A 10,495-nucleotide genomic window follows, 5' to 3' on the forward strand; every position below is an offset into this window, starting at 1 on the left:
TATTAATATACATTTGTGTTTCACTCTTCACGATGAGCGTTGTGCGCTGTGTTTTCTCTTTTTTCTTCAGTGCTTAGGGGTGCTGAGCCACCCCCTGAGACGGCTGCAGACGCTCCATATGTTGTGTGGGTTTTGGTTGTATTTACATTTGTATAATCACTTCTTTTCACTTGTAAGTGTGTGTGCATTCAAATAGACTGAGTGTTCCCTTTTCACTTGTAAGAATTAATTTTAGTAGCGCACCTTTTTCCTTTTTTCATATACAGTAGCGACATCTTTTATTCGAGTAAATGCCGGCGGCATGCCGGGATCTACCCCAGCTGCCGCCAGTCAGAAACGCGCGCCGCCGCGTTTCCTCCACGCACCCCCCCTCCACATCGCGCGCAATTACCCCCCCAAAGACACCCCGAACCCGGCTTCTACTCTGCCCCTCTGCTTCCCCGTACCCCCGCTTACCTAGATTTGAACTCCAGGGGTGTCGGGGAAGCCTGGGGAAGCCGGGGAAGACGGGGAAGCCGGGCGCGCTTGTGACCGTGACGTCACAGTGCGCCGCCACGCGCCGCGGCTACCCGCTTCCCAGCCTCATTCAGCCAGCGGCATTTGCTCGAATAAGAGCTGCCGCTGCTGTATGCTTGTAACCTGTATATGAACTGTGGGATTTCCAAGTCCCGGGTTCCGAGAGACCAGTGTGTCACCAGGCGTGATGCAACTGTGTCTGCTCCGTTCCTGGACTTGAAAGCCTCAGGGTTGCCAAGGTGTTAGAACAGGCGGGGTACTGGAGTTACACTCCAGTACCCTTGTTCTGGTATAACAATGGGCTATCCGGCCACCATTTCCCCATCCCCAGACTTTGAGGAGCCTGGCACAGTGGTGGGTTCAATATGCTAAGAGACAGAGGTGCCAGGTTGGTGCATGCCCCTTAGCAGAATTGAAATTGATGCCCATCCGGCTTCAGAATACCAGCAAATCGGTGATAGGCTGGCAGAGAACTTCCCACGCGCCGATTGGCTTTAGTGTTTTGTGAATGGGACTCCAAAACTTATAAAAAACCTAGCAGCCAATCAGGACCTCAGATTTTAAGCACCAAACCACCAACGGCAAATTCAAGATCCCAAAAAGATGCTCTGAGAGAAATAGACACGAGCCGGCTTCAAAGATTTCAAGGCGAGAAATTTTCTAAGTCCTGCTGTTCAGGGGCCAAGTTCTGAGAACGGAACGCAGCGGTCGCGGTTGGAACTGCATGCTGAATTGAGTTCCAGGACATTTGTGAGTACCTCCTGGTCATTGAAGAGCGCTCGTACAGACTGAATTTTGTAGCCATTTAGACTAGGAAAGTTTAGTTTGTTAGCCCAGATCCCCAGCAAGTGTGTTTTCTATTGCATATTGTGATCCATTGTGTGTATGTCTTTTCCTGGAATAAATTACAATTTATTTTATCTCCTTTTTTTTGCTCAATCATATGATCCCGGTATAAAAGGTGTTAATGAACCTGGTCTCCCGTCACAGTATGCTAATAACATTTGCTAGTTTGTTTTTGTCATATATTTTTTCAAATCAATCTGTGAGTTTTGTTTGCTAATAAACACTATATTTGAAGCAAATTTGAATGTGATTTAATAGTTCACCCGCCTCTCAGTATAGGAATTTCCAAGCCAATTGACTGAATTTGTTTGTGGCACTTATTGTATTATAATTCTCTGTATTGTATTATCTGATTTGTTAGTACACTGTTGGCTCTATATAAACATATACTGTACATACATAGATCTATGTTAAAATTGTAGTACTTGTCTAAATTAACCACTACCAGTAAAATAGACCCCTCTGACAATCTATATCCGTCATGAATTATGAAAATTCATAAATTTGTTATTAAAGTATACTGTATGCAAGTAATTTTCGTAATACGTTTACTGTAATCAAGAAACAGAGATATAACATGCAAAGCTTTCTTGTTATTCATTCATGTTAAAAACAACACAAGCACAGGTGATTTATTGCATTTAGTTTTTATTGTTCTGGAATCATACATACATGAAAATATTTCACTGCTAGCTGTATAATTTTTGGACTTGACAATATTACTAATTCAAGATAATTCTTGAAAATGCTAAATAAAAGCCAACCATTTCCAAAAAGATTCACAAGCAATAAATTACATCATAATGTGGATTCTGAGAAAGGTGAGATGCACTGATTTTGTTAGACTGCTCTCATCATATTATAACCTGTCTAACTTGGACCAGGAAGGAGAGAAACGCTCAATATGTAAGGCTTTTTTATTGCATATCTCTGATCTCAAACTCTCTCTTACTGATGAGCAACGTTTGAGACCACTGTTTTAATTAGTGCCTTAACAGCACCCTTTATCAAGTCCATGAATCCTCTGATTTGCCTTTGAGATGCATGTTGTGAGAGATCCATAGATTTTAGATCACGCAGTACATTTTCCACTCTCTTCATCTCTTTCTCTTCTTCAGTTGATCTCTTTCCATTGGCTATTTGACCAGCAACAGTCTTAACAAATTCTTTTGCAGCACCTTTGAGAACATCTCTGAAACCTCTGATTTCCCTCAAATAGGCTTCCTCAGAGATGTCTCTTTCACTGAGAGCTTGTATTTCATGAAGTAAATCTACCATCCTCTTTAACTGATTCTGTTTTTCAACTTCACTATAGATGAAGAGAGAAAAGTTGTCAGAAAATGCATTATCACCTGGTGACATGTACAGTATTCCATGCATTGTGAGGACGTTCTGAGAACATATAAGTAAATCAAACCAAATACCGTATATGACAAATATATATTGGCTTGTGTTTACTGGTTGCATTTGGGAAACTATTACTGTATATTGTAAAACACTTCACAGAGTAACCAATTTAATGAAATCAATTCAACACGTCCCTACAACAATATATACTGTACACTCTAAAACAAACAAAAAAAAGAATAACTAGAATAAGGAATTAGCATTTATATCAGGGAAAGAAAGTCTTACTTTTTAGCTTGTCCAAGTGGTACAAGGCAGGCAATAGATACAAAAGCCAGTAAAGCTAGAGCCTTTAGAAACATCTTTTGGTTCTTGAAATCTGTTAAAAAAATAATAATATTAATGTTTTGTGATCGTTTTTACTCATTTATATAATATTTAGGATGCTACAGTACAGTACACAATATTTTTTTTAAACATCAGCAGATATTTTCGCCAGACAGCCTGTGGCAATTTTGATGAGCTCTCTACAATAGCGTCAATAGATATTCTTTTCATACATGTTAAGTTTAGAAATTAAATTAAATTGATGTCTGATCTGTTTAGAATAAGCCACATGGTTTCTTAACTAAGATCCCATAATGCACACAATGTACTATAACGATTTCCTATACCCTATTCAGGCATCTACATCAAAAGAAATTGCTTGTTAGTCCATTTTCCTACATTTGCCCAGATTTTTTAAATCTAGAGTCATGAGTAGGTTATTAGTACAAAATACAGCTTTGGACTAAATTGAATTAGCACCTAAATACTCTATATTACTGTGTACCATATTCTCATACAGTATAGTCGCTGCTAGGACAAATTCCCATTGCTTTCTATGAAATTCCTTTTTTTGGTTCTTTTTTTATCATCCAAATTTCCCACATTTGGCAACTGGGAGACTTTAATTAATTTAGCCTGTAATACTAATTTATAGTGTCTGCCTATAGCAACATCAGTAATGTATTCAGCTTGATAGAGTTTTGAACAGCTTTAGAGCATAGTCATACACAATTTTACCATTTAAGTATAGATGGATTACATTTGACCTAATGTGGATACAATTCACAATCAATAGCATATATATTTCATGTGATTAATACTTACGTGGTATTCCAGATGATACAGGGCACTTTAGAATTTCGCTTCTCGTTCTCCTGTATACCTGTATAGGTTGCCTGCTTTAAATACAGAATTTGGTAAGATTATTTCAGAATATAATGAACAAACAGAGTGAAAAAGCATCTGATTTAATTTTCTGTTGTTTGATTTAGAAAATGTAATTGACCTTCAACTGTAGATATTAATTCAATTAATTTCTGGCCTTGTGAGTGTCTTATGATTAAGATGTGCTGGTTGAAGACAGAGATCACAAAGTTATTATTTAATTTTATTCAAACCATCTTGTGTCCTCTTTTTCAATATATAATTAAGACATTCTGTAGATTGATAATGTATTTGATTTCATTAGATTTGGGTAATTACATAATTACCTGTCACTTAAAAATAAATCAAATCATTAAATGCATTTTTTTCAACTGTTTCGCTTCCAAGACTTCTATAATAATTGTATTTTCTATGTATTTGTGGGTAGGTGCCTTTTTTTCTATGTATTTTGGGGGTGTTAATTAAATATGTATTTTGAGCATGGTTTGTTTTTTTAATTGCGTTTGGGGGTGTTTTTTAAAATATGCATTTGGGGGCTGGGTGTCTTTCCTGTGTATTTGGGGATGGGGACTTCTTTTGTATGTATTTAAGGATGGGAGGCATCTTTTCTATATATTTGGGGGGTGGGAGTCTTCTTTTATATGTATTTGGGGAGTGGAGCATTTTATATGCATTTGGGGGGTGGTTTTTTTTATACAGAAGCAGCTGCCGTTATTCGAACATTTCACAGAGCCGTTTTCGTGTGCTCTGCTGTATTCCAAGCGGTATTCGCGCATGTGTTTACCGCGGTTGATTTGTTTTAAGATCATGGATTATGATTTCTTTGGGTGCAATTCTTCGCGTATCCGTGGCAGAAATGAATGATTTGCAATGTGTACAGTACTGTGCTACTGTGCTACTGTGTGAATTTCCAGTTGTTTAAAAACCAGAACACTAAAATGCCATTTTCTGCACTTGATAAAAACGAGTCAACACTCGGTAAGTTTGGAAGAAATCACGCGCCATGACATGGGTATTCTGAGGTATACAACGCGTAAAATATTTGAATAACGGCCGCTGCATCTGTATGTATTTGGGAGCATGTTTTTTTTTATATGCAGGAAAGGCAGCGAGCATGGCAATGCTGATGGACTCTCCCGACAGGATATTCCTTGTGATCCAAAGTCCTCTGTGACGGTGAAGGGGTAACCAGGCTCACTAATAAAGGTTAAGCCCACTTGGTTACCACTGCCCCGTGTTTTCAGGTCCTAGAGTGTCAGGACCTAGATGTCGGAGATGCATTACTGTGACTGTGTGGAAATTATGCAACATTAAAGATTTTCCTGTGTTTTGCCTTTCTCGGGGTGCTGGGATCAGGAGATTTCTAGGCTGTAAGTTTCGGGCGGGTTTGCCGGAGAAAGTCTTTACAAAATGTGGCTATGTAGCGAGGTTCCAAAGTTACAAGATACCCCAACGCTGGATCCGGGAATCAACTGAGATTCTCAGATATATCAAAGCACATTGCTCTGGGCAAACTCCTACCCTGAAAACATTCTTGCGACTCACCACCAGGATTCCTGTGCAGCATGATCCATACAAGGTAAATGGGACATGAAGGGGTTAATGTATCTCTGCAACATACAGGGGCCCCTAGTATAATGGGGGATGCCCAGGTACATGCCCAGGTACCCTGAATCTAGTATAGGGGTTCAGGGGATGCTCCAGCTATATGATGAAGCTGTGAGTGATTTTTTGTGTGTAGAAGTTTTAAAGCCATTTCTAGAGTGTGGCAAGGATGCGGCTAGTAATTGTAGGCAGTGTACCCCCTTACTCCATCCATTACACCAGAACGGTGACTTACACCTTTGTAACACACAAGATACAGGGACCAGTATATTTTATTAAAGAGTTATGTTTAATACGTATATGTACTCATATCCTGTAAATAAACTGTGGGATTTCTGAGTCCTGGGTCCCGAGGGACCAGGTGGCTACCAAGCTTGGTGCCTATGGGTCTATGCGGAGTACTGACTTGAAAGCCTCAGGGATGCCAAGGTGTTAGAACAGGAGTGGTTCTGCAGTTCTGCTTGAGTACCCGCATCCTGGGCTAACACAAGGCTATCCGTCCACCATTTGCCAGACCCAAGACTCTGTGGAGCCTTTACAGCGGGTGGGCTCAATATGCTAAGAGACAGAGGTGCCAGGTTGGTGCCAGCAGACTGAGAAAAGGTGCCCATCTGGCTTTACAATACCGGCAAATCGGTAATTTGCTGGTAGGAGAATTCCCATGCTCTGATAGGCTGTAGAGGTTTGTAAATGGGACCCTGAAACCCATAAGGGACCTTGCAGCCAATCAGGACGGGAGATTCCATGTGCCAAATCATCAGCGGCAAATTCAAAGATGCTCTGTGAAGAATAGATGTGAGCCGGCTTCAGAGATTTTGAGCCAGAATAGTTTCTAAGTCCAGCTTTTTGAGAACGTAGCGGTCGCAGCTGGGATTGCATGCCGATTTGCATGGAATCGCATGGAATCCATGACTTGGCAATCCCACAGTTCATATACAGGTTATCAGTACATATACCTATTAAACATACAGTAACTCTTTAATAAAATATACTATGCCCTGTCTTCTGTGTGATACAAATATATACAGTAAGTCCCTGTTCTGGTGCCAGGAATGGGTGAGGTATATATTGCCCACCCTCACTAGTCTCATTCTTGGCACACTTTAGACATAACCTATAAACTTTTACACACAAGACATCACTCTCAGCTTTGTCACTTAGCTGGAGCACCTCCTGAACCCCTATACCAGGTCCAGGGTACCTGGGCATATATCTGGGCACCCTTCCTTATACTTGGGACCCCACTTTATACTAGGGACCCCGTGTATGATTGCAGGAATACATCAACCCCTTCGTGCCCATTTACCCTGTCTGGATGATGCTGCAGCAGGAATCCGGGCAGTGAGTCGTAATAACATTTTTAGAGTTAGCACTTGCCCGGAGCAATGTGCTTGGCTGCATCCGAGAATCTCACTCGATTCCCGGTCCCAACTCCTGGGGTATCCCATAACTCTGTAACCCTGATACGTAGACACATTCTGTAAAGACTTTCTCTGGCAAACCCAACCTGAAACGTACAGCCTAGAAATCTCCCGGTCCCAGCTTCCCAGGAAAGGCGAAATACACATAAATCTTTAATGTCACATAATTTGCACACAGTCACGGAGAACTGGATGTGCCATGTTGTGAGAGACTTTTCTTTATTCACTATCGGTAGAATTTAATCATCTTGCCGCTGATGAGAAGTGACCCAGACGCCAACATCTTGATCTGTGTTTCCAGTGTGCGGTAATCCTTGCCATGCCACATGCCATGCCTGTTTGTTTTTAACCTGATGTACGCAGAACCTTTAACTGTTATTAATATACATTTGTGTTTCACTCTTCACGATGAGCGTTGTGCGCTGTGTTTTCTCTTTTTTCTTCAGTGCTTAGGGGTGCTGAGCCACCCCCTGTGACGGCTGCAGACGCTCCATATGTTGTGTGGGTTTTGGTTGTATTTACATTTGTATAATCACTTCTTTTCACTTGTAAGTGTGTGTGCATTCAAATAGACTGAGTGTTCCCTTTTCACCTGTAAGAATTAATTTTAGTAGCGCACCTTTTTCCTTTTTTCATATATGCTTGTAACCTGTATATGAACTGTGGGATTTCCAAGTCCCGGGTTCCGAGAGACCAGTGTGTCACCAGGCGTGATGCAACTGTGTCTGCTCCGTTCCTGGACTTGAAAGCCTCAGGGTTGCCAAGGTGTTAGAACAGGCGGGGTACTGGAGTTACACTCCAGTACCCTTGTTCTGGTATAACAAAGGGCTATCCGGCCACCATTTCCCCATCCCCAGACTTTGAGGAGCCTGGCACAGTGGTGGGTTCAATATGCTAAGAGACAGAGGTGCCAGGTTGGTGCATGCCCCTTAGCAGAATTGAAATTGATGCCCATCCGGCTTCAGAATACCAGCAAATCGGTGATAAGCTGGCAGAGAACTTCCCACGCGCCGATTGGCTTTAGTGTTTTGTGAATGGGACTCCAAAACTTATAAAAAACCTAGCAGCCAATCAGGACCTCAGATTTTAAGCACCAAACCACCAATGGCAAATTCAAGATCCCAAAAAGATGCTCTGAGAGAAATAGACACGAGCCGGCTTCAAAGATTTCAAGGCGAGAAATTTTCTAAGTCCTGCTGTTCAGGGGCCAAGTTCTGAGAACGGAACGCAGCGGTCACGGTTGGAACTGCATGCTGAATTGAGTTCCAGGACATTTGTGAGTACCTCCTGGTCATTGAAGAGCGCTCGTACAGACTGCGTTTTGTAGCCATTTAGACTAGGAAAGTTTAGTTTGTTAGCCCAGATCCCCAGCAAGTGTGTTTTCTATTGCATATTGTGATCCATTGTGTGTATGTCTTTTCCTGGAATAAATTACAATTTATTTTATCTCCTTTTTTTTGCTCAATCATATGATCCCGGTATAAAAGGTGTTAATGAACCTGGTCTCCCGTCACAGTATGCTAATAACATTTGCTAGTTTGTTTTTGTCATATATTTTTTCAAATCAATCTGTGAGTTTTGTTTGCTAATAAACACTATATTTGAAGCAAATTTGAATGTGATTTAATAGTTCACCCGCCTCTCAGTATAGGAATTTCCAAGCCAATTGACTGAATTTGTTTGTGGCACTTATTGTATTATAATTCTCTGTATTGTGTATCTGATTTGTTAGTACACTGTTGGCTCTATATAAACATATACTGTACATACATAGATCTATGTTAAAATTGTAGTACTTGTCTAAATTAACCACTACCAGTAAAATAGACCCCTCTGACAATCTATATCCGTCATGAATTATGAAAATTCATAAATTTGTTATTAAAGTATACTGTATGCAAGTAATTTTCGTAATACGTTTACTGTAATCAAGAAACAGAGATATAACATGCAAAGCTTTCTTGTTATTCATTCATGTTAAAAACAACACAAGCACAGGTGATTTATTGCATTTAGTTTTTATTGTACTGTAATCATACATACATGAAAATATTTCACTGCTAGCTGTATAATTTTTGGACTTGACAATATTACTAATTCAAGATAATTCTTGAAAATGCTAAATAAAAGCCAACCATTTCCAAAAAGATTCACAAGCAATAAATTACATCATAATGTGGATTCTGAGAAAGGTGAGATGCACTGATTTGCTAGACTGCTCTCATCATATAACCTGTCTAACTTGGACCAGGAAGGAGAGAAGCCTGTTCAAGAGCTCAATATGTAAGGCTTTTTTATTGCATATCACTGATCTCAATCACTCTCTTACCGATTAGCAGTGGTAGCAGTGGGACCACTGTTTTAATTAGTGTCTTAGCAGCACCCTTTAGTATGGTCTTGAATCCTCTGATTTGCCTTTGAGATGCATGTTGTGAGAGATCCATAGATTCTAGATCACGCAGTACATTTTCCACTCTCTTCATCTCTTTCTCTTCTTCAGTTGATCTCTTTCCATTGGCTATATGACCAGCTACAGTTTTCACAAATTCTTTTGCAGCACCTTTGAGAAGATCTTTGAAACCTCTGATTTCCCTCAAATAGGCTTCCTCAGAGATATCTCTTTCACTGAGAGTTTGTATTCCATGTAGTAAATCTACCATCCTCTTTAACTGATTCTGTTTTTCAACTTCACTAAAGATGAAGAGAGAAAAGTTGAAGTCAGAAAATGCATTATCACTTGGTGACATGTACAGTGTTCCATGCATTGTGAGGACGTTCTGAGAACATACTGTATAAGTAAATCAACCCAGATATATGACAAATATATATTGGCTTGTGTTTACTGGTTGCATTTGGGAAACTATTATATTGCACACACCTCCCAGTGTAGCCTATTTAATTAAATCAATTCAACACATTCCAACAAAATATACACTCTAAAACAAAACAAAAAGAATGAATAAAATAAGGAATTACCATTTATATCAGGGGGAAAAATCTTACTTTTTAGCTTGTCCAAGTGGTACAAGGCAGGCAATAGATACAAAGGCCAGTAAAGCTAGAGCCTTTAAAAACATCTTTTGGTTCTTGAAATCTGTTAAAAAAAATAATAATAATAATGTTTTGTGATCGATTTTACTAACTTATATGATATTTCAGATTCTACAGTACAGTACACACATCATTTTTTTTTTTAAAGATCTGATATTTTTACCAGACAGCCTGTGGCCATTTTGGTGAGCTCTCTACAATAGCGTCAATAGATATTCTTTTAATACAACTCTAAGTTTAAAAATTAAATTAAGTTGATGTCTGATCTATTTAGAATAAGCCAGAGGGGTTTCTTTACTTAGATCCCATAATGTACATAATGTACAATAAAGATTTCCTATACCTTATTCAGGCATCTTCATCTAAAGTAAGATGCTTGTTTGTCCCTTTTCCTACATTTGCAAAGAGTTGTTAAACCTACAGTCATGAGCAGATCATTAGTACAAAATACAGATTCGGACTAAATTGAATTACCCCCTAAATACTCTATTTTATTG

The sequence above is a fragment of the Ascaphus truei genome, chromosome 9 (assembly GCF_040206685.1).
Source record: "Ascaphus truei isolate aAscTru1 chromosome 9, aAscTru1.hap1, whole genome shotgun sequence".
Lineage (NCBI taxonomy): Eukaryota > Metazoa > Chordata > Amphibia > Anura > Ascaphidae > Ascaphus > Ascaphus truei.